Source organism: Phaethon aethereus (assembly GCF_964289735.1).
Source record: "Phaethon aethereus genome assembly, chromosome: Z".
NCBI lineage: Eukaryota > Metazoa > Chordata > Aves > Phaethontiformes > Phaethontidae > Phaethon > Phaethon aethereus.
Genome location: NC_138577.1, coordinates 14,845,634 through 14,866,949, shown reverse-complemented (window position 1 = coordinate 14,866,949; position 21,316 = coordinate 14,845,634).

Sequence of the window (21,316 nt, the reverse complement as noted above, 5' to 3'; positions counted from 1 at the left end):
GATGGCATTCCAGACCACTGTTTTCCTCAGCATTTCCTGCCACATTGGTTAGGTATTGTCTTCTCCTTCCACTGGCGGCTGTCTAGATCTGTAACTCCCTCCCAGTCACTATACAGGGAATTTATCAGCAGCTTGGATTTTAACTTTCAGGCACTGAAGCATTAAGCATCTCAATATCAAATTCATTTTTTGGATCTTGCCCAATGAATTAGATTAGAGGACAGCTCAGAAAAGATTATAGAAAGTATTCCAAAGCTTTAGTAACTCATTTTATCTGGGGGAGTGGGGTGGAGAAAAGGAATGGAATATTTCTGTGTTATTACTTTTCTCTATAAAGAAGTTCAGGTAATATGTATCATGCCAGTCAGACCTGAAATCACTTAAAAATGTTTTTCAGAGAATGCTTCTTGAAATAAGCCTATGGTTTGCAACAGTGTTAACTGATACCGGTATGTGGCATTATCTGCTATAATACAGTAGTTATATATAATATATAAAAGCTATAACATCATCTGATTTTCCATACAGAATATATTACTTTCTCAACTAATTTTGGTTTGTTTGTTTGTTTGTTTGCTAACAGCATATTATAAATTTTGTGGTATAAATGGCTTCCCTAAGTCTTATAAATAAATCCTGAGTTTAGACTCCTGTTTACAAAGATACTAATATAAAAATTACCCTCTTGGTTACAATGTTTTGAAAAAACATTAATTTTATGTAATTAATTAACTTGCACCTGCATTGTATGTAAATTAAGTATTCTGAAAATCTGTGTATAAAGATCTGGATTTTCCCTCTCATACCAGTACCCCTCGGAAAGGCCTCTTTGATGGTCTTTGAAAGATGAAAGATTTACTACTGTATTTGTCACTGATATTGGTATGAAATTATATAGGCATAACAGCTATTGAGAGGCAGAAGGTGCAGAGTAACAACTGTCTTCTCTGTCTGCCTCTTACTCTGTCTTGGAATTAATTCTGCCACAGGTACTTTCCCATTTTCAGTAACTGTTTTGCCCTCTGATGCGTTGTCTTTCTGGGGTAAACGTATTATCTAACAACATGTCCTTTTATTTTGTGAGAGCTTCTAAAAGGCAGAAAGTACCTGGCATTATGCTGGAAAGACACAAGTTTTCCTTCAAGAATGCTGGAGTGTGTGTTTAGTGGTAGTGTTTACCCTACTAACGCAGCTAGGTTGTACACATGTAGTATGCTTTTGTTTAAGAAAGTGATGAATATAAAGCATTTAAAGAATTTAATAGGAGCCAGCTGTGAAAGAGGCACAACATGCAAGCTGGGGAGAGCAGCTAGAAATAACTCGAAAAGATGAGATACAGGAGAGAGACTTTTTGCCTAAATGATCCCCTTAAAAAAGAAGGTGGCAGAATAAGCGTGAGCAAGGATGCACATAGGTGAGCCACCTGTCTTTCAGGATTCTCCCTCATAGAAAAAATTGAGACTAGTGCCTTTTCCCCAAACATGGCAGACATCCAGGACAGACAGAAGACTCAATGGGGCTTGCACAGCTCTGTGCCCCAAATCTCTGGTTGAGTTCCAGAGAGCACAATAGGCACAGGAGTCATTCTGGCTGATAGGTCTGCTCCACAAAGGACCCCCATCTTTACAGCTTTAGAAATTCTCTACAACATGAAGAAAAGAGATTATGTGGATTTCATTTATTGATCTTTGTTTATTCTACCTTTTTAATGCCTTCTTATATACACTGAGCAAAATTATCTAGTGCAGTCTCCTACAGTCTATTACTTAGTATTTTGTTTCAGATACTTTCAAGTATTTTCTGCAAGGGACCATGACCATAACAAAGTTACTTTCATGAAATTTTTCACTGTAATGTCCTTTCACAACGATAAAATAATGTGTCTCTCCTTTATAATTCTGTACCTTAAATCTCTCGTATATCACCATCCAGTTGTTATTTATCCATCATACATTAGGCAGTAGATTTTATCCCAGCTCTTACATGAACATCCTTATTCCTCTGTTGATCTCATCTAACTAGATGCCACTAGTTTTAAGTGTTGAGTAAGTATTAGTGACAGTAAAATTGTTTCATGTTCACACAGGCTTTAATCTACATGATTTATGTGTAATGACAATCCATATTCAGGGATTTAAAATGCTGCAGAAAGTAAAGTTTCTCTTTGTTTTCTCTTTGCCATACTTCTGTACGGCATCCTATTCTTGCAACATTAGTTCTTCTACATAAAATAAATCAATAAGAAAACATCTGTTTGGGCAGTGTGATCTGACATTCTGGAGAAATACTGGAGAACTCAAAGTACTGAATTTGCAAACAATTCTGTGACTCCTTGTATTTTATAATTCCATTGCTAACTATTGTTAATCGTGGCTGTGAGTTGTAAAATTGCATTCTTTCTTTAGTTTATAATTCTTTCCAAGACTGATGACTGAGACCTACTAAATAATACACTAACAAAACAGGTATTGTTAATAGTGGCAATACACTACTTTTAGAAATAACTTTGTGTGCTACTCCTGTGCTGCTTATTCTGCAAGCCAGATAAAGATTTCTCAGAAATGGTTATTGAGAAGAAAGAAGTTGCCATTTCTTGCTTTTCATAGAATCATAGAATAGTTTGCATTGGAAGAGATCTTTAAAGGTCATCTAGTCCAAACCCCCTGCAACAGCAGGGACATCATCTACATCAGGCTGCTCAGAGCCCTGTCCAACCTGACCTGGTACGTTTTCAGAGACAGGGCATCTACCACCTCTCTGGGCAACCTGGGCCAGGGTTTCACCTCCCTCACTGTGAAAAAATTTCTCCTTAGATCTGATCTAAATCTGCCCTCTCTTAGTTTAAAACTTTGTCCCATTGCATCAGGCCCTGCTAAAAAGTCTGTCCCCATCTTTCTTCTAAGCCCTCTTTAAGTACTGAAAGGCTGCAAGAAGGTGTCCCTGGAGCCTTCTCATCTCCAGGCTGAACAACCCCAACTCTCTCATCCTGTCCTCACAGCAGAGCTGTTCCAGCCCTCTGATCATTTTGGTGGCCTCCTCTGAACCCACTCCAACAGGTCCATGTCTTTCCTGTACTGAGGGCTCCAGAGCTGGATGCAGGACTCCAGGTGAGGTCCCACCAAAGTGGAGCAGAGGGGCAGAAACCTCTCCCTCAGCCTGCTGGCCACGCCGCTTTGGATGCAGCCCAAGGTACGGTTGGCCTTCTGGGCTGTGAGTGCACATTGCCAGCTCACGTCCAGCTTTTCATCCACCCCCAAGTCCTTCTGGGCAGGGCTGCTCTCAATCCCTTCATGCCCCAGCCTGTACTGATGTTGGAGGTCCCCTAGACCCATGTGCAGGACCCTGTACTTGGCCTTGTTGAACCTCAGGAAGTTCACACGGGCCCATTCCTCAAGCTTGTCCAGGTCCCTCTGGATGGCATCCTGTCCCTCAGGCATGGCAACTGCAGCACCCAGCTTGGTGTTATCTGCAAACTTGCTTTGGGTGCACTTTTCTGTTTAGCAGATTAAAAACACCACTGGTTTTGTATCCAAGAGAAATAACACATTGCAAACTCTATGGGAGAGACTTTTGGAATCATGCAATCATTTAGGTTGAAAAAGACCTTTAATATCATCGAGTCCAACCGTTACCTAACACTGCCAAGTCGACCACTAAGCCATGTACCTAAGCACCACATCTACGCTTTTTTTAAATAGCTCCAGGGATGGTGACTCCACCACTTCCCTCGGCAGCCTGTTCCAAGGCGTCACAATGCTTTTGGTGAAGAATTTCTCCTAATATCTAGTCTAAACCTCTTGATGGTACAACTTGAGGCCATTTCTTCTCAACCTTTCACTTGTTACTTGGGAGAAGAGACCATTTAGGTACTTTCCCTGCAGTCACATTGATGCCAAAGAACCTCTAGCCCACTCACTTAAAGATCTCCCTTTCACATATTTCAGCCTCCAGACTTGCCCATGCAGGTAGTTGAAGCATCCTCTTACCACTTGGACACCCTTAAGATTTTCATTGAGATACTGGATGCTCTCAGAAAGGTCCTGCCTTCCAGTTTGCAAAGCTCGTAAGAATGTGGTGCCCTGTCCTCAAATTGCCTTCTTACTCAGACTTAATCTGCACCCTTCTCTTCTTCAGTTAGGATTTCTGTGAACATAACTTAATAAGGATGTTGACCCTTTTTGGGAGGGTTTACCACTTCTACTTAATGTATAATAAACCTAAAGCCAGCAGGGCCTATTTGGGTTGAAAAGTGCAAGAAACACACAACCTGCTAAGAACTATCTATTTTTTTAGTGTAAAAAATAATCTTTTCCACCCTGTGAGGTGGAGGTCAATTTTAAAGTTTTAAATGAAACTTAGAACTTTTATAAATATGTCCATGCAGCTAACTGCTTATTATATGAACAAAGGTAACATGTGGTTTGTTTTAAACCTCCTGAGACTGAACATGGTAGTGATGAAGTATAGCTGTAATAGATTTGGGTTCCATGGTTTTTAACTTAGGCTTTAAGATACCATGACGTCTCTCATACAGTATTTCTGAACTATAAAGTAATGCATTTAATTCATGTTTGCCATGGCTAGAAGCATGCATAAAGTGGTAACATACCTTTGCTGTTGACTGCAATTCATAAGACTGAGCCAAGTGTCTGAGACTTTATTCTTTCTGTAGCTCAATCTTCCCTCTGCAAAACGCTTGCCCAGCTGACTGGAGTGTTTGTACAGGAGTTTTGTGAAACTAAATACACTAAGAATTGTCTGGTACTTATAAACCTGTATGATCCATCTACCTTGTAAAAACAGTGATAATGTCTGATTTTAAACTCGGTGCTATTAAAAGAAGATCTTTCACTCAGTAGTACAGTGGGAGTTGAAAAGAGCTCTGTGGAAGTAGGAAACTTAAGCTTATGGGATAAATTCAGATAGTCTGATTCTTGTTGTTGCTAGCTTTTTTCTTCATAATCAGTCCTGTGCCTTAACTCACTGAGTGAGAAAGGGGAATGGAATCTGGTCCTGCAGCAAGTGAGCCGAAGATAAAAATGTTTTATCTTCCTACAGTTTAGTGCAAGACGTGTTTTCTTCCCGCCCCTCCCCTCCTTTACCCTCCCCTCCCTTACCTTCCCCTCCTCTCGAAGTTTATCAAGAGTTGCCATAGCAGTCATCATTGCAATAGTAATTTTAAACAAATGAAGTATGTGACCAAAAGTTGGAAGTTGTAGAGCACACAAACAGCAGCCCTGTGAGCAGTTCCTGTCACTTACCACAGTGTGGAGGAATAATTTTTTTTTTTTTAAAAGACTACTTACTATCCTGAAGTGGCACATAAAAATGAATAGAGGTTCCCTGGGGCATTGTGAGTAACAAGATTCTGTTACAGGTGGTGGGTCTCACTTTATTGCAGTATACTCAAGACTGCAGTCATTCTACACAAAAATCACACTTTTTGTTATTGCCTTTTTCTGTTCAGGCCTGTTTGTAATATACCAGTGCACAGAGAAAAATAACAGTCATTAGAACCCGCTTCATGATTTTACTCTTAATTTCTGCTGTGTGATAGGGTATCATATGCCCATATGCTCCCATGAATGACTCTTCCATTTTTTCCTCTTCCTAGGGATTCTGAAGTTCACATTCAGAAGCTGCAGTTTTTATCAATACAAAACCCAACTAAAAGGGTCTAGCATTTTCTTGGTAATTTAGCTGCATTTCATGCTCAGGGTTTTGTTATATCAAAGATGTGATGTGGTATAATAGCCTTCAGTATGAAACAATCAGTGTTCAGCAGAATTTGAAAAAAAAAAATCAACTACAAGGGATCACAATTGCACCTGAAAACATTCAGACACAATGCATCCTTCCTCAGCTTCCTGACTTGCTGGGGCTGAACGTGAGCTGTGTAGCAGCTCAGTTTGGGTAGCCTCTGTGGAATGGAAGAGAGCTGTGAACCAGGCACCTTAACTCCTCTTTGTGGATTCTTGTGCTTGCTTTACCAGCAAAATGCAGACAAGTATGTCTGCATGGAAGTGTATTTTAAAATAAAAACCAAATCTTTATAGTATGCCAGGAACAAGAGAACTCTCAGAATTAAACTCCATCAAAAAAGTTGTTTTTTCCAACTTTATCAGTTAGTCTAATAAAGACCAATTTCCTCTTCCTATATAACTTACTTGCCCATTTTTGCATCCATTTATATCCATGGTTTAAAGGCCTCCTACAAAATAGAATATTTTGTAAAAATTCCATCAGAGCCCAAAACCCACACATATGACCAATTTACACTTAATATAATGCATAAAAATGTAATCTCTGACTACCTGGATAACTAATAATCATTAGGTATAAATTATTGATTTTGTATTGCTGGAGGACACAAATTCTGCTAATACTTCTGACTATTGTTCATTACTAAAATGTTAGTGCAGCAAAGTTTACTGGAGGACATCCCCACCCTCCTGTTGGCATTTGTTGCACTTCAGAGCTTATAAGGAAGTTACATACCTGTCTCATTTTCCTCTTTAATTCTACCTACCTTTTATGGTTTTTCAGTCATGTTTAGAAGCTGCAGGCAACTCAGCTTCATTGGCTGAATTCCTGCAGTAATTTTATATAATATATGTTGGTCTGCCATAGGGGAGCTTCAGCAGTATGTCACTATGCTCTGTTTCGGTTTGCTTCCATGCTTTACACAATCTACTAGTAAATCAGTTGGCAGGGAAGTGCTATATTTCTAAGAAGCTTAGAATGAAGCACATATCACAAAATATGCAGCAGATAATATATTGAAGGTGGGTTTTGATATATGTCATGAAGTACTGTTCACTTAGACAAGTACAGGAAATATATTTTTGCTTTGTTCATCAAAAAATTTCTGAAAAAAAGACAGTAATGAAAAGATTCATATCAGTTTAACTTTTCCCCAGTATATATCCCAGAACATTCATGAAGCTTGCTAAAAGCACTTTTGTAGAAGAGATATCCATCCAGAAATGATTCAAAGTTTGTGTACCAGCCAATAATAAAAAATCTTCTAGTGAAGAAATATTAGAAGCATGAGGAAAAACAGTTTGAAATCTGTAATTTTGTGAATAACCTAGCAGTTAATATCAGAACAACAAACAAATCTGTTAACATCTTATCATTCACAGATAATTCTCAGGAGGAAATGTTTGAATTGCAATGTTTTTTTTGCTGTAGGTTCTTCACCTAGCTAGTCAGAACTACTGCCTTCTCAAATAGAAAAAATCTTCCTGATCTTCAGAAAGAACAAAGCATGAGCTGTTATGTTAATCAAAAGCATTTGATGAGATAAATCTAAATTTAACTGCTATCTGAATCTGCAATTGAATCTGAATCTGGGGTGAGGTATATGTTATTTATAGTTTCTTATTTAACTTAGAACAATTTATGTGCACTCAGACAAAAGTATGTTCATCAAATCTATAGAATGGTACAGAAACTGCTTAAGGAAAGGGTAATGGTTTTGACATCTTTGAAGGGATGGAATGGAGGAAACCTAGTGATTGAATTACAATATTTTGATTTATATTTTTGTTTCAGATGTGATCCTGAGGCAGTATATCTGCACAGTAGCCAGCTATCTGAAACTTGTAACAAAGTCACAGCTGAGTCTTCACAGAATTTAGAGCTTCCAGCTCCAGTAAAGGATATGGATTAGTTTCTGTTTTATTAACTAACTTGATAGGTTACATTTTCATATTCACTCTGTATGGATTAGTGTCATCCTGGTAGAAAGAATTAGGCAAGAGGATGGACTGCAAATTACTTATGACCCGAGTGATAACTAAACTTCTTTTGTCCAAATATGTAAAAGGAAGTCACCAAAGCAAAAAACCAAAACCCCTAAGAAAATGTATTACGGAAGATGTTTAAAAACTTGAAGAATATTTTAAAATTAATTAACATTCATATGAAAAGACACTACAGTTTTGTTTTAATACTGCTGTAGAGGTCAGTCTTACCCATTTCACTGCTATAGCAGTGTAAGTATTTATTTTGTAGGTCAGACATGAGAAAATCTTAATTTTATTTATTTCTCATTTGTTTAGCAATTATATAAAGTTACTCCTCACTTTAGTGTTCTATTTAGATGACCAGTATCAAATAGAATTCTTTATACTTAAATAGACAGAGACAGATAGAGTCAGTATTTATGTTTCTGGGTTTTCTTCTCTATTTCTCACTCTTCCAGGTGTGAATGAATGCACGATTCCCACTGAAATCTACCAGTGTTTCTTGTGTAAACTAGAGAGTAAATTTGCCATTGTAGAATTCTCTTACTCAATGAGAATCTTTTTATTTCTTTCTATGAGACATGGACGAACTCCAACCACATAAATCCCTTGGGCATATTTTGACCTAAGCTGCATGCATATGGGTCTCACTAACATAAATCGGAACCAGATTAATTCCTGTTAAAGTTATTTCAAACCACTTTCAAATGCTCTATTAAACGTACCATATTCATAGACTTGACTTTACCACTGGGCTTGAAAAAGAAGATGTGAAAGATTATCCTTTAGTAAATGATTGGTAAGAACTAGAACTTCAAAAGTGCTTTCATAGGTTCAGAAAAATATACTTTGTGTTTTTTGTTTGACTCCTTAAACTAAATAGCTTTTCATGAAAAGGCTCTTCACTCAATCTGTTCATCAGTAAAATGCTGAAGTCATAATGGAAAGGAGTGACTCCTTCTGCTAAAGCAGATGGAATGCATACATCAAGTGCATTGTACCTTTTGCTGACTACCATGGAGCAAATTTAAAACTTTTTGAGAGTAATAAACAGGCAGTATAGGAGAATTCTGGGGCTGGAACCATACTTAGAAGAGTTATGTTCTGATCTTGAATATTTCACAGAACTCCTGTGTATTTTTTGAGTTACATGTAGCTCAAAATTTTCAAAGCTGCCCACCATTTTTACAGATCATTTGGGAGAGCTGTTTCTTTGATTTTCCAAAGGAGTGAGCATCTACAGTTACCACTAAACAAAGCAATGAGATAGAGGCTCAGCATCAGGTTCTCTCTAGAAATATTTCAAGCGAGTTTTCTGAAAAATGAACCATTCACACCTATTTGGCAAAGTTTTGAAAATACAGTCCTTCTGTGCCTTACTCTTTAACAAAATAAAAGCGAAAAGTCTTCCTTACCTCAACTCACAAGTGTTTGAAAAGGACTAAGTTCTATTCCAATGGGCACTGCCACAACAGTGTGTGTTACTCTACACTATAAAGACAGAAATCTCCTCCACATACATGGAGGAGTATGAATTTTTAGCAAGTAATCCAAACACTAGCTGAGCAATCTCTAAGGTTTTCAGAGTGAAACAAGAGAACACAGAACAGGAAAAGTGACAACACTGTCGAAATATAAATATGTATATCTGCCAGAGTGACAACCAACCTTTTTTCCCAAATCTGTAGAACAGACTGACAAAGGGTGCAATTCTTAACATATAATGCACAGATATGTCATATGGATATGACCTTTAAAATTAAGCACTCATAAAATAAATGTATCTTTCAATCTCAGCAGATTGAATGACTGTATCCCTGTTCCAGGCTTTTTTTCCTCATTTCTATTTACACACAATACACTTTAAACATATGGGAAAGAATCATAGATGGGTGTTCACAACTTAATTCAGCTCCAGATACCAACAAAAGAATGACTGTGCACAAAGTAGAGCTCTGCCAAGCCTCTGTCACATGACAGCATCAAATTTCTAAAGACAAATAACCAAGAATCTTGAAAAAAAGTTCAGTAAATTTTCAGTAGTCAGTTTACATTTGTCAGGTTTTATAAATAATGATGGTTTAATTCTTCTTATTTTTAAAGTGGAGCAGCAGCAAGAATGATTCATAACATTTTCAAGCCTAACACTGATTTTCCAATAACACAGTTTAAAGTGTCACCTTGCAGTTGCTCAACTTTTTCTCATTGGAGAAAATGCTGTAGGTGTTGCACAGACTAACCAAATCATCTGTCAGTCTGTAATCTAAACAGGTCTCTCAAATTATTCTGATAGATTCACCAGTTGTATGTCACAGCTTGGAAAAAGTGTTGCTGTTGTTACTACATGTTAGCATTTCAGCTCGTAGTAGTTTCTCTGTGCTAGGTATTGTCTTAAATACTGTCTCAGCAATGCTATAGCACAATAGCTGCTGGTACCACTTGAATGAAGTATGAAATCAAGCCCCTGCCCTCATCTGGATGGTGAAAATGTTTATAGCACCATTCTTAAAAGTAGGGTTATTTACCTTTTTGTCTTTGCCAAGATTAAAAGGAAAAAAAGAGAAGAAAATCCAGCCTGGTTACTGTCTGTTGAAGTAACCCTACAATTTTTTCCCACTCTTTGCTGAGTTGCTGCATGGCATGAAACAACTACTTCATGCCTCTTCATGGGGTTGGGGTCTGAGGGCTGAGGTCTGCACTGGTGTGTTCATTCAAGTAAATTGCAGAGATTCCAGTGCATTTGGTGAGGATTTCAGTTCTGGGAGTTAAAAAGCAGAGTATACTTAAGCTTACATATTCCCCAGAGAATTTTAAATCTACTGCTTATCACATATTAAATTCCATCAAATGTTTACAGTTTTCAATGCAGGTTTAATGTTTTTAAGAATTTCATTAAAATAGTCTTCTAAAGTATCTTGTAATAAATTTATAATTTTAGAAGTGGCACTTGCAACTGGGTTTTTACTTTTATGGTCTGAGTATGAGATACAATTTGGTTTTAGTATTTTTTCTTCTCAGCATTAAATTTTATGTTTATATTTCCATTTTGTTCATTCTTTTATGCCAAGTACTTTAAACTGATTAATTGCAGTTAGAAGCATCACTGGCTATTCCATGGCTGGCAACATGAGGACCGTATTTCACAGGATGGAAATACAACTGTTTGACATTCTGATAGCAGAAGGACTCAAGCTTGTTTGGCAAGGTTGAGTACAAAGCAACCCAAATAACTACTCATACAAAACCAAGAGTTGACTATATGGCTACCATTGTTCTTGCTGCATTTTTATGACATTGCAGTCCAATAACATCAGAAATTATACTTCCATCATGGACGACTGCACATCTGGTAACCATAGAGAAATACAAGAACACCATCAACTCTGCCTGGCGAGTATTTTGAAGTGGAAAAATGAAGCCAGGTCCTGGAAGAGTAGTCATGCAGTGGATCTTGTTTCTAGGTTATATACCAGCCCCTGTATTTTCTGTAGGTCAAGATGACCCTCAGTTTTTACTGAAAAATGGTGGTCTTGTTATTGAAGGACAGGATAGAAATGAAAAATTCAGTGTCTGTCTCCAGCTTTGCAAGGGGTGCTTAGCGTGACTCAGGATAAGTTACTTACAATCTTTAAAAACTTGAGGGTTTTTTCATCTACAAAAATGGGCTAATAGACATCATTTAGTAGATCTGTAAAATGCTTTGAGCTCCAGGTGGAGAAGGTAGCTATTAATATTTCATTATCTCTTTCAGCAAGACAGATCCCAAAATATTTGGCAAGCCATGTAGTTTAAATTCACTTCCTCCAAGTGGAAATTACTTCTTAGAAGATTAGACTGTCTTAGAAAAAGGCCTAGACTGTACCACAATAACATCCACATCTGTGGTCAGACATGTTCCCTGCCAGCCCTCAGCTCTGCCCCACAGCCACCAGGACAAGATAGACTTTCAACTACAAACTGAAGCCATGTGGTGACTTTTGGTAAATAAGACAGATTTTCCAAAACTTAATTTGTTGGAATACTTGGGCCTGTTTTTGCAAGAATTGCTAAGAGGGGAAGATTCTCAAATGCCCGAGGCTTCATTTTCAAACAACACAGATAAACTTACGATTCAATTGCAACTTTTGAAAGCATTTTCTTACACCATCGTCCCATTTCTAGTATACATTATAAAGCTTTCCTAAGAAAATTATGATAAGCTTAAGCCATTAACATAACTAAAATACCACAAGGTAATTTTCTGTGAGAAAGCCTGAAGGTGCTGAGCATAAATCTAATTCTCTGATAAAATAAACAGTTTTTAAAAATAACTGTACTTCATGAAAGTGCGTGTTTAGAGTCCCAATTGCTGTTTAATTTTGTACCAGCAATTTAAAGTACAATTAGCAGTAAAATAGCCAGTTGTTAAGGCCACCAATAAATTAAAGCCAGAAAACAATGATGACTTGTGCTTAGTATGCAGATCATATAAATCCCAACTACAGAGCTGAGCATTAGGATTCTGGACACCTGGTCTGCTCTGGTGGTGAATAAAGAGCAAGGCTGAATGTTGGGCTTCAGTCATACACTTCTAGTAGTTAATCCTCTTTGTAACGGTCAATTTACATGTTAGAAGGTCTAAAAGACAGGAAGTACAGTGTCTGGCTTTGAGTCCGAGAGCTTTCTCTTCACCTTCCTATGGCAGGAATCGCAATTTATTACCCCCTATTTTGTAGCTTGCTTTGAAAGATTTTCATACATTATGCAGTAATATAGCAATCAAAAAACATGAATACAGTTCAGACTATGTTTGTATGTTTTATTTTCTACAGCTGAAAATAAGGTTGTTCGTAATATAGATATTACATTCTGAATATTACCCAAAAAATGTAATGGCATTATTGAATATCACTTAAATACGGGAAAAAATGTTCAGGTGGATGTGTGTTCAGGTGGATCTCAGACCATCTCATCCATAAAACAATGCATACCTTAATGCAGTTATTCTGCTTTTAAAATAGTGATAAATATTACTAAGCCAGTTATAAAACGGCATGAAATGTAGCAGTCGGTCACCATGGGCCGGACAACGGGCAGTAACTTGCTGAGGTAACCCAAACCCATGAATGTACCCTCCACGTCACAAGGGGCTCACGCTCCTTAAAGGAAGCCTGTGAGCAAAAAGGTACAAACCCCGGTCCCCCGCAATCATTCAAATTGCCCCTTCTAACCTCGTCTGAGTCCTTGCAGACGTGTGGAGAACCTTCCAGAAGGGCAGCCTGTGAGCACGGCAGCAGCCAATCAGCAGGTGACACGAGAATTGAGCCAATCAGAAGTAGGCATTCTCTGCCCCATCTACGTTGCTGGGTAGACTCAGCAGAGACCTCTGGCTCATGGCAGAGACCTGAGGGCCCATGGCAGTGTGGGGACACTGCAGGCCCGTCCCCATCACGTGCACTGCAAGTTGGGACCACCGCGCTGCCCTGCCTGGACTTTTCTTCTGAATCACGCTGTGCCCTGCTCAAGGAGAGGGAGGTCGTGTGAGGAACCGCTATGCTGACGAGCCCACCTTCTCTCCTGGGCTGTGCCATGGCTGCTGCGCAACAGGCAAATTGTGGCACTTGTTAACATTCAACAACATGGCTGTGGCTGAACATGTTGTGGTATGCGAGCCCAGGTAATCTCCATGATGTCCTTTCAGTCTCAAGCGTCAGTTTGGTTTCAGACTCGAACAGACTGGTGCTTCTGTTTCAGTGGTCACTTGTTTTCTCTCCCTGTCCTGCAGCAAGTTCTTTTGGCCGGGCAAGGAATTTAATTAGATCAGATTATATGCAGATGGGATTTTGCTTGTAGCTCATTAGTGAAAAAATATAATATGTTATGCTAGATGTTGAGTGGGTGCTAGTAAGTGTATCTTTGATCTAGGGAAGTTTCAGACTTCACTCAAGCTGACAGGTATGTTAGCTGCCGCCCACTCGGTTGAAATGGGGAAAAAAGTAATTTATTGTTCTTTGACAGATGGCTAAAACAGAGTGGTACATCATCCAAATATAAAACTTGGGGAACGATTTGGATTCATCTGTGAACAAGGCCACTCTGGTTTCCCCAGTTAGGAAACAAAATTTTGCCAGAAATTTCTGAAGCATGAATGCTACTAACATATGACATGGAATCCAGCTTCCCTTGCTGTTTCTCAGTGAAGCTAAGCTTTGCAATGTGAGTTATTTACTGGTCAGGTAGAGGGTGATGAGTGAGTGCCCTTTTATTATCTAAAGGTTAAGTTGTTTGTAGATCACTATCTGATATTTTGGGTACTTGTTGTGTCTTGTACAATATCTATGAAAGGGAAGGTGAGGACGAAGGTGTGCATGTATTAAAAATATTTAAAGAGCAGAGGGATGTTGGAAACACACACATACAAGCAAGCAGAAAGCATAACAGATTTTTTTATTTGTGCTGGCTGGAAAGACTATCTTGGACTTGTGAGCAAGGAATTGCTTGATGTAGTTTGATCTTACCACATTCAACAAATGAGACTTCTTATAAATTCAGTTTAAAAACTAAAAAATAATTAAAAAAACCCAGCAACATTTGAAGTGTCTCATTCCATCATGGGTTTTTTTTCAGTAGAAATTCAAAAGAATCTGGGCAGTGTTTATACTCTGGCCACAATGGGTAATAGTATTTTCTCTGTTAATGGAGTGTAGTGCACATGAATACTTCTGTCACTTTCACAGGAAAAAGTTTAGACCAGCTTAGATTTTTTTTTTTTTTATCAAGTTCATGACGAACAGCATTACAAGGATACAGCTCTTGGTTTTGTCACCAAAAAATCTAGTTCAGCCATATAGTGCTGGCAACTTTTCATAACTGATGCCTACTGCTTTTGATCTTTGTTAGCTTTCTTCATTCATCATAGATTTCTTTAGAGAAACGCAGAACCAAGGTAATCAATGTAACAGAAGTTTTAACAGTAATTTGGTATATTTGAGGATTTTGATATATTTCTTGTTTTCTTTTGCTGTTTTTGGACTGCATTGACTACATGTATCACTGCTAGCAGATGCACAATATTCTTAAAGCTGCAAAAGAAATTACTGCTTAACATTTTTCCAAATAGAATTCATTTAAATCTGTAAATTTTCAAATCACACTCAATCAGCTTAACCAAGACTTAAAACATTAAGTGAAGAAATGGATAAAGGTGGTGAAAAATTAGAAAATAGTGTGTCATCTGAAAAAGTAATTTTGTGTGAAACTTGTCCAACTCAGGAAGTCATTTCAGGGATTTTGAAAACAAAACACAGATTTTTATAAGTGTATTTTGTATTTTTGTTGTTTTGAAATGCCTCACTTTTCTACATTTAATTGAAAAAAAAGGTAAAACCTTTTTTTACCCCTGAAAGTAAGGGGTAGTGTTTTATTTTAGCCAGCAAATCATTTATTTTGACCCATCCAAAATAGTCACTTCTCTGTTTGTCCAATGAACCGAAGGATCAGTTATTCACTCAGTTCTGCCAACCGAATTTATGCTATGCTGGTGTAAAGCTTGGTTGGACTGGTAAAGGAAAAAAAATTCCAGGAATGAAAGCAATTTGGCAAAGATTTTAAAGATCAGTCAGTATTGGCCTTACCTTCCTTTGCTTCCACTCATGTCATCCAAAGCTTTAGAGATCTGTCAGTGGAAACTTCCCTTTATTTATACCTATACAAAAAACATTGTCATTGGTGTCTAGTTTCCATAGACTCAATCTATAAGGACAAACAAACTTCAATAGCAACAAGGCCAAAATAGAGGTAACCCTTTGCAGAACTAGGCTGGTTTTCCAGATCCTATTGAAGGGCAGCAATTAAAAACTGGAGGAAGCTCTGGTTTCAAGAAGGTCTAAATGTAAAATTCTTGCTGTCTTAGTATGCTATATAAACTGCTTTATGCTAAATTTCTTTAGTACTAAAACAAGCCTTTCGGGTACATACACTATAACCCTTTAGAGCATTCAAAGCAATCAATGAAATCTTTCTAGTTCATTGTCTTACCTTTTGGAATAATGTCATTAGCTAACTTCCACCCACCATCTACTGTTCTTGTCCTTGCATTTCACACCCTTCATAATTTCATAATTATGAAAACTCCATGTTTGTCTGCACAGACTTACAATGTCTCATTAAAAATGCTGATAAACTTGACTTCTACTGTGAATTAGACTGTTTCTTAAAACATCATGGTTGTTGGCTTTTTTCTTCTTCATGTGACTGTGCTGTCTAAATTAATTCCTGTGGAATTATTTTGTCCTATCAGATAATTCCAAGGGACCCACTTCCTTGAACTTGCAAGAAATAGGCTGTAACTTGTATAAACTTGTAGGAAAACACACAACCTTGTAGCTGTAATGTATACAACAGTAATTATAGGTAGGGCTGGTAGCACTTTCTTTTATGAAATCTGAGTGACATTTTTATTAAGAATTTACCTTTGGTTGGTTATAACTTTTTCAAACTTTTACTCGCATTTCAGGCTGAATGTCCATCATAAACCGAGTATTTGTAGGAATGTTTTTTATACGTAACGTTTCCATTCAAATGGAAGAAACCTTTTCTCTTTCAAATGAAAAAAGATGTCTACCAACCTTTTCTTTGAAAAGCCCTGCCATCTCTTTACTATGGTATTTGCAGTTTGGCAGTGTGTGCTTATAGCTATTCCCATGGAGCTCCACCCACACATAGCCTAGTTACGCTTTGAATTATCTCACTTGGAATATGCTCCAAGACTTCTTAAGAGTTCAGCAACTTCATCTGAAGATTGATGGAGACGGTCTCTCTCAATTCTTGATCCTGGCCAGCATGTACATGTCACAGCAAAAACACAGCTGTGCATGCTGTGTAGTAGCCAAGGCACAAAACCTTTCTTGGCATAGTTACTCCCAGCTGCTGGTGGGTCAGTTCAGTTCCAGGCAAGCAAATGCTAGGATCAGCAGGGTCTCTCCTGCGCTCAGTTGTGCAGACAGTGCAGGGGCAGGAGCAACAGGCTGGAGTGCAGTGGAGGCAAGGACTGAACCCGGGGCAGTATGGGGAGCTGAGAGTTGACTTGTGAGGGCCAGGTGGGCAAGGGGAATGGAGTATGGAAATGGGAATGGGGGACACACGTGACACAACATTATGGTCAGGGAACTGATAAGAAATGAGGATAAAAAATGCTGAGGTAGACAGATACAAACAAGATTTAGGCTGCAGTTCCTTACAAGAGTGAGCAAACCAAGACAGAGATCATCTGTGCCGCAGTTCTTCATCCTCACTCCCTTCCTGCTCCTACCCCTTCCCCTTCTTGCTTTAGGTAGATTATCCTGTTCTTTGCCTTGACACTGATAATGCTACCTTTATCCACCTTAATGCATTACTTGCAGCAGAAGCCTACCCATTTTTTTCTACTCAGTTTGTCTTAAGCAACATCAGGAGACTAAAGTGGCTGTTCAAGGGGTCCAGCAAGTGCCAATTCCAACATGAGGTAAGTGGAAGGAGGATGTCTCCCATAGCACAGCGGGGAGGAGAATAAAGCGCAGTGATTGAGAAAGTCTTCCTTTTGATGGCAGTTTTTTCAGTGTATTTCATGGAACTGAGTTCACAGAGGGAATTCACGAACATCTAAAAATACGTGATCAAAGGTACAGGTAATGGGGGCATGGGGTGCAGGTCAAGGGAGAGAAATCTGACAAGATTTAGTACAGAAGAAAGATGAGTTTGACTGGAACAAAGAGACAAGTGATAAGGTCTGAAAAGGCAATGGGATTTGACTGATACTTAGGGATTTTGCTGGTAATGGTAAGTGAATGGTAAACCAAGAGGGTAGATTTACTTCTTTTTTGTTTTTATCACTGTATACTTGGGGACTATAAATCAAAGCATGGAGAAAATGAAAAGGGAAGAACAGAAGATAACCCCATTCAATTTGTGGTAGACTGGGTAGGCAAGGGGAATGGGGCTGAAATTAAGAAGATACTAGTATATCTTAAGAACTGTTTCCCTCCAAAAGGTGGATGCAATACAGATTGATTAACAATTTTTGGAAGACCTGTGAGTGTGAATATATGGCACATTCTTCATAGCATTCAGTTAGCACCTTTTAGCATAATGCAGCATGGAAAGAACAGGAGAAGATGTGAAAAAGAGTACATTAAAGAACATTCACATCCAGGTTTTCTGTTTCACTGTTCTCTCTAAAAGAAATATCTATGCATCTGGCCAAGTAGCAGTTTGTCTTGGTACCTCTCAGGGCCTTATAAAGGACAGCAGCTGCTAATGATGTTAGTTACTTTTTAGCACAGTTGCTGTGCCATAAGTCTACCATAAGTCTAAAGTTCTTGTTCTCTTGGTTTAAAAAAGATAAAAGAACAAGGAGAAACTAGGAAAAAAAAAAAAAGAAGAAAGAAAGAAAGAAAGAAAGAAGAAAGAAAAAAAAAAAGGGAAACTTCATGATGGGCTTTTTGTCGTTTGGTTCTTGTTTCTCATTTGCTTTCAGGGAAAGCCTAGGAAATAATGCATGCCTCAGAGTAGTTGCCTAGAATTAATAAGTATCTACTCAATCGCTTTATTGTATCTGTGAAGTGATACATCCCCCCTTCATTTCACGAGTGTCATAAAAGTTAAATTAACAAGAATGGAAAACTGGTATTAATAAATGCCAGAGAAAAACACACAAAGTAATAATTCTTGCTGTCAGACATGGATTTTAGTAGTATGTGCTAAATAATTTCTAGAAATACTGCTAAGTGAGCAACATTCCCACTATTATTTGAATGAGCAAAAGAATATTTGTAATATGTAGACAATTCAAGATAATGCTTATATGTGACAAATGCCGATTGCAAATAAAATTGTTATCGTTGATATCATTAAGAGGAAGAAAAAAGTACTAACTTTGTCATGTCAGTGATGATGTTTGGGACTGGTTGGCTTGGCGTTGTTCCCACCCACAAAGTACTGTTTTGCAGTTTAGGTATTGTCCTGAGACCCTGGTGATCTGGGATCATGAAGGTTCTCCCGTGTCCGGCAGAGCCAAGGCCAGCTGGCTCTGGGATGGATCTGCTGCTGGACAAGGCCAAGCCCATCAGCGATGGTGGTAACACTTCTGTTACAACATATTTAAGAAGGGGAAAAAAAATTGCACAACTGCACCCAGAGAGAGGAGTAAGAACATGTGGGAGCAACAACTCTTTAGACACCACGGTCAGCGCAGAAGGAAGGGGGTCCCAGCACCAGAGCAGAGATTCCGGGGCAGACCCTGGGGAACCACATGGTGAGGCAGGCTATCCTCATGCAGCCCATGGAGCTCCATGGGGGAGCAGATCTCTACCCGCAACCTGGGAAGGACCCCACACCGGAGCAGGGTGATGCCCGAGGGAGGCTGTGACTCCGTGGGCAGCCCGTGCTGGAGCAGGTTCCTGGCAGAACTTGTGACCCCATGGAGAGAGGAGCCCAGGCTGGAGCAGATTTGCTGGCAGGACTTGTGACCGCAGGGGGGCCCAGGCTGGAGCAGTCTGCTCCTGAAGGACAGTACCTGCGGGGGGACCCAGGCTGGAGCAGTTCGTGAGAAACCGCAGCCTGTGGGGAGGATGCATATTGGAGGAATTTGTGGAGGACTGTCTCCTGTGGGAGGGACCCCACGCTGGAGCAGGGGCAGAGTGTGACGAGCCCTCCTCCTGAGGACAGAGTGGCAGAAGCATGTGATGAACTGACCTCAATCCCCATTCTCCTTCCCCCATGCCACTCAGGGCGAGGAGGGAAAGAAAAATCGAGAGTGAAGTTGAACCTCGGAAGAATGGAGGGGTGGGGGGAAGGTATTTTAAGATTTTATTTACATTCTCATTACCCTACTTGATTTGACTGGTAATAAATTAATTTTCCCAAGTTGAGTCTGTTTTAACCATGATGGTAATTGGTGAATGATCTCTCCCTGTCATTATCTCGACCCACAAGCTTCTTGTTACATTTTCTCTCCCCTGTCCAGCTGAGAAGGGGAGTGATAGAGTGTCTTTGGTGGGCACCTGGTCAGCCAGGGTCAACCCATCACACAAGGCAAGAACCTATATAATGCCTGTATGCACTGCCATAAGGTTGGGAGGGGCGTGATGTTAATTTAGGTCATACAGAAAGATTTGAATGGCCTTGAGACTGGAGTAGTAGCAATGTGATAGTATGAAGTGTAAGGTAATGTATTTCCAGATCCTTGAAACATTTCTAGGAGCTTAACAGCTGGATAAAGCTGTTTACAACAGATGAAAAAGGATTTTATGTGTGTGCTACTCAGACAAGTGTGGCAAATCCAGTATTACAGGCATGGTTGCAATAGAACTGTACAGGGTGTAGATAGTCCTTTTTTGCTTAATGTCAGCTTACTTGGGTATAAGCACTTCAAAAAGTATTGGGTTTTTAGCCATATCTCTTTGCACAGCCATAGCTTATTTCCTACCTGTTATCTGATTTGGCTGTGTTGCCACTTTTTCTTGTGACTCTTTAGGTATATATTGCATTTATACTTTGTGTGTACAGGACTGTTTACATGTGTTTCTGTATGTTTGTAGAAGAGGTATATAACAACGTATGTGTGTGAGATGCTGAATCATTTCCACAGTGGATTACCTTTTATCTTCCCTAAATGGATCTTGTTTTGTTATTTTGTGTTTATATTTCTGTTTTGTCAGTGTCCCTGTCCCTTGATTCCCTGCCTCCTTTGATATCTAGATTTCTTGCAAAATACAGTATTGCAGTTGGTTCTCTTCCTACATAGGTTAGTAACCTTTGGTGAGGGACACTGCGCTTCCCTCTTTACATGAGATGGGATGAGGCATTTAAGCTTCAAAATATTAGTTTTATAGGCAGGGATTGTTTCATATTCCAGCTTTGGACACAAATAGCCACATTGCCATGGTGCAGTAAAAACACAGATAAAAACATGCATTAGAAAGTAATGGGATGAGAATATTGTACAGAAAAATGCAGAAATAATGTGATAATTATTTTCTGATCAGTTCTTGACACATTTTTAACAAATCACAGAATCACAGAATCACTAGGTTGGAAAGGACCTTCAAGATCATCAAGTCCAACCATTAATCCAGCGCCACCATGCCCACTAAACCATGTCCTGAAGCGCCACATCCACATGGTTTTTGAACACATCCAGAGATGGTGACTCCACCACCTCCCTGGACAGCCTGTTTCAATGCCTGACCACCCTCTCAGTGAAGAAATTTTTCCTAATATCCAATCTAAACCTCCCCTGGCGCAACTTGAGGCCATTTCCTCTTGTCCTATCGCTAGTTACTTGGGAGAAGAGACCAACACCCTCGTCGCCACAACCCCCTTTCAGGTAGTTGTAGAGAGCGATGAGGTCTCCCCTCAGCCTCCTCTTCTCCAGACTGAACAACCCCAGTTCCCTCAGCCAATCCTCATAAGACTTGTGCTCCAGACCCCTCACCAGCTTTGTTGCCCTTCTCTGGACATGCTCAAGCACCTCAACATCCTTCTTGTAGTGAGGGGCTCAAAACTGAACACACGATTCAAGGTGCAGCCTCACCAGTGCCGAGTACAGG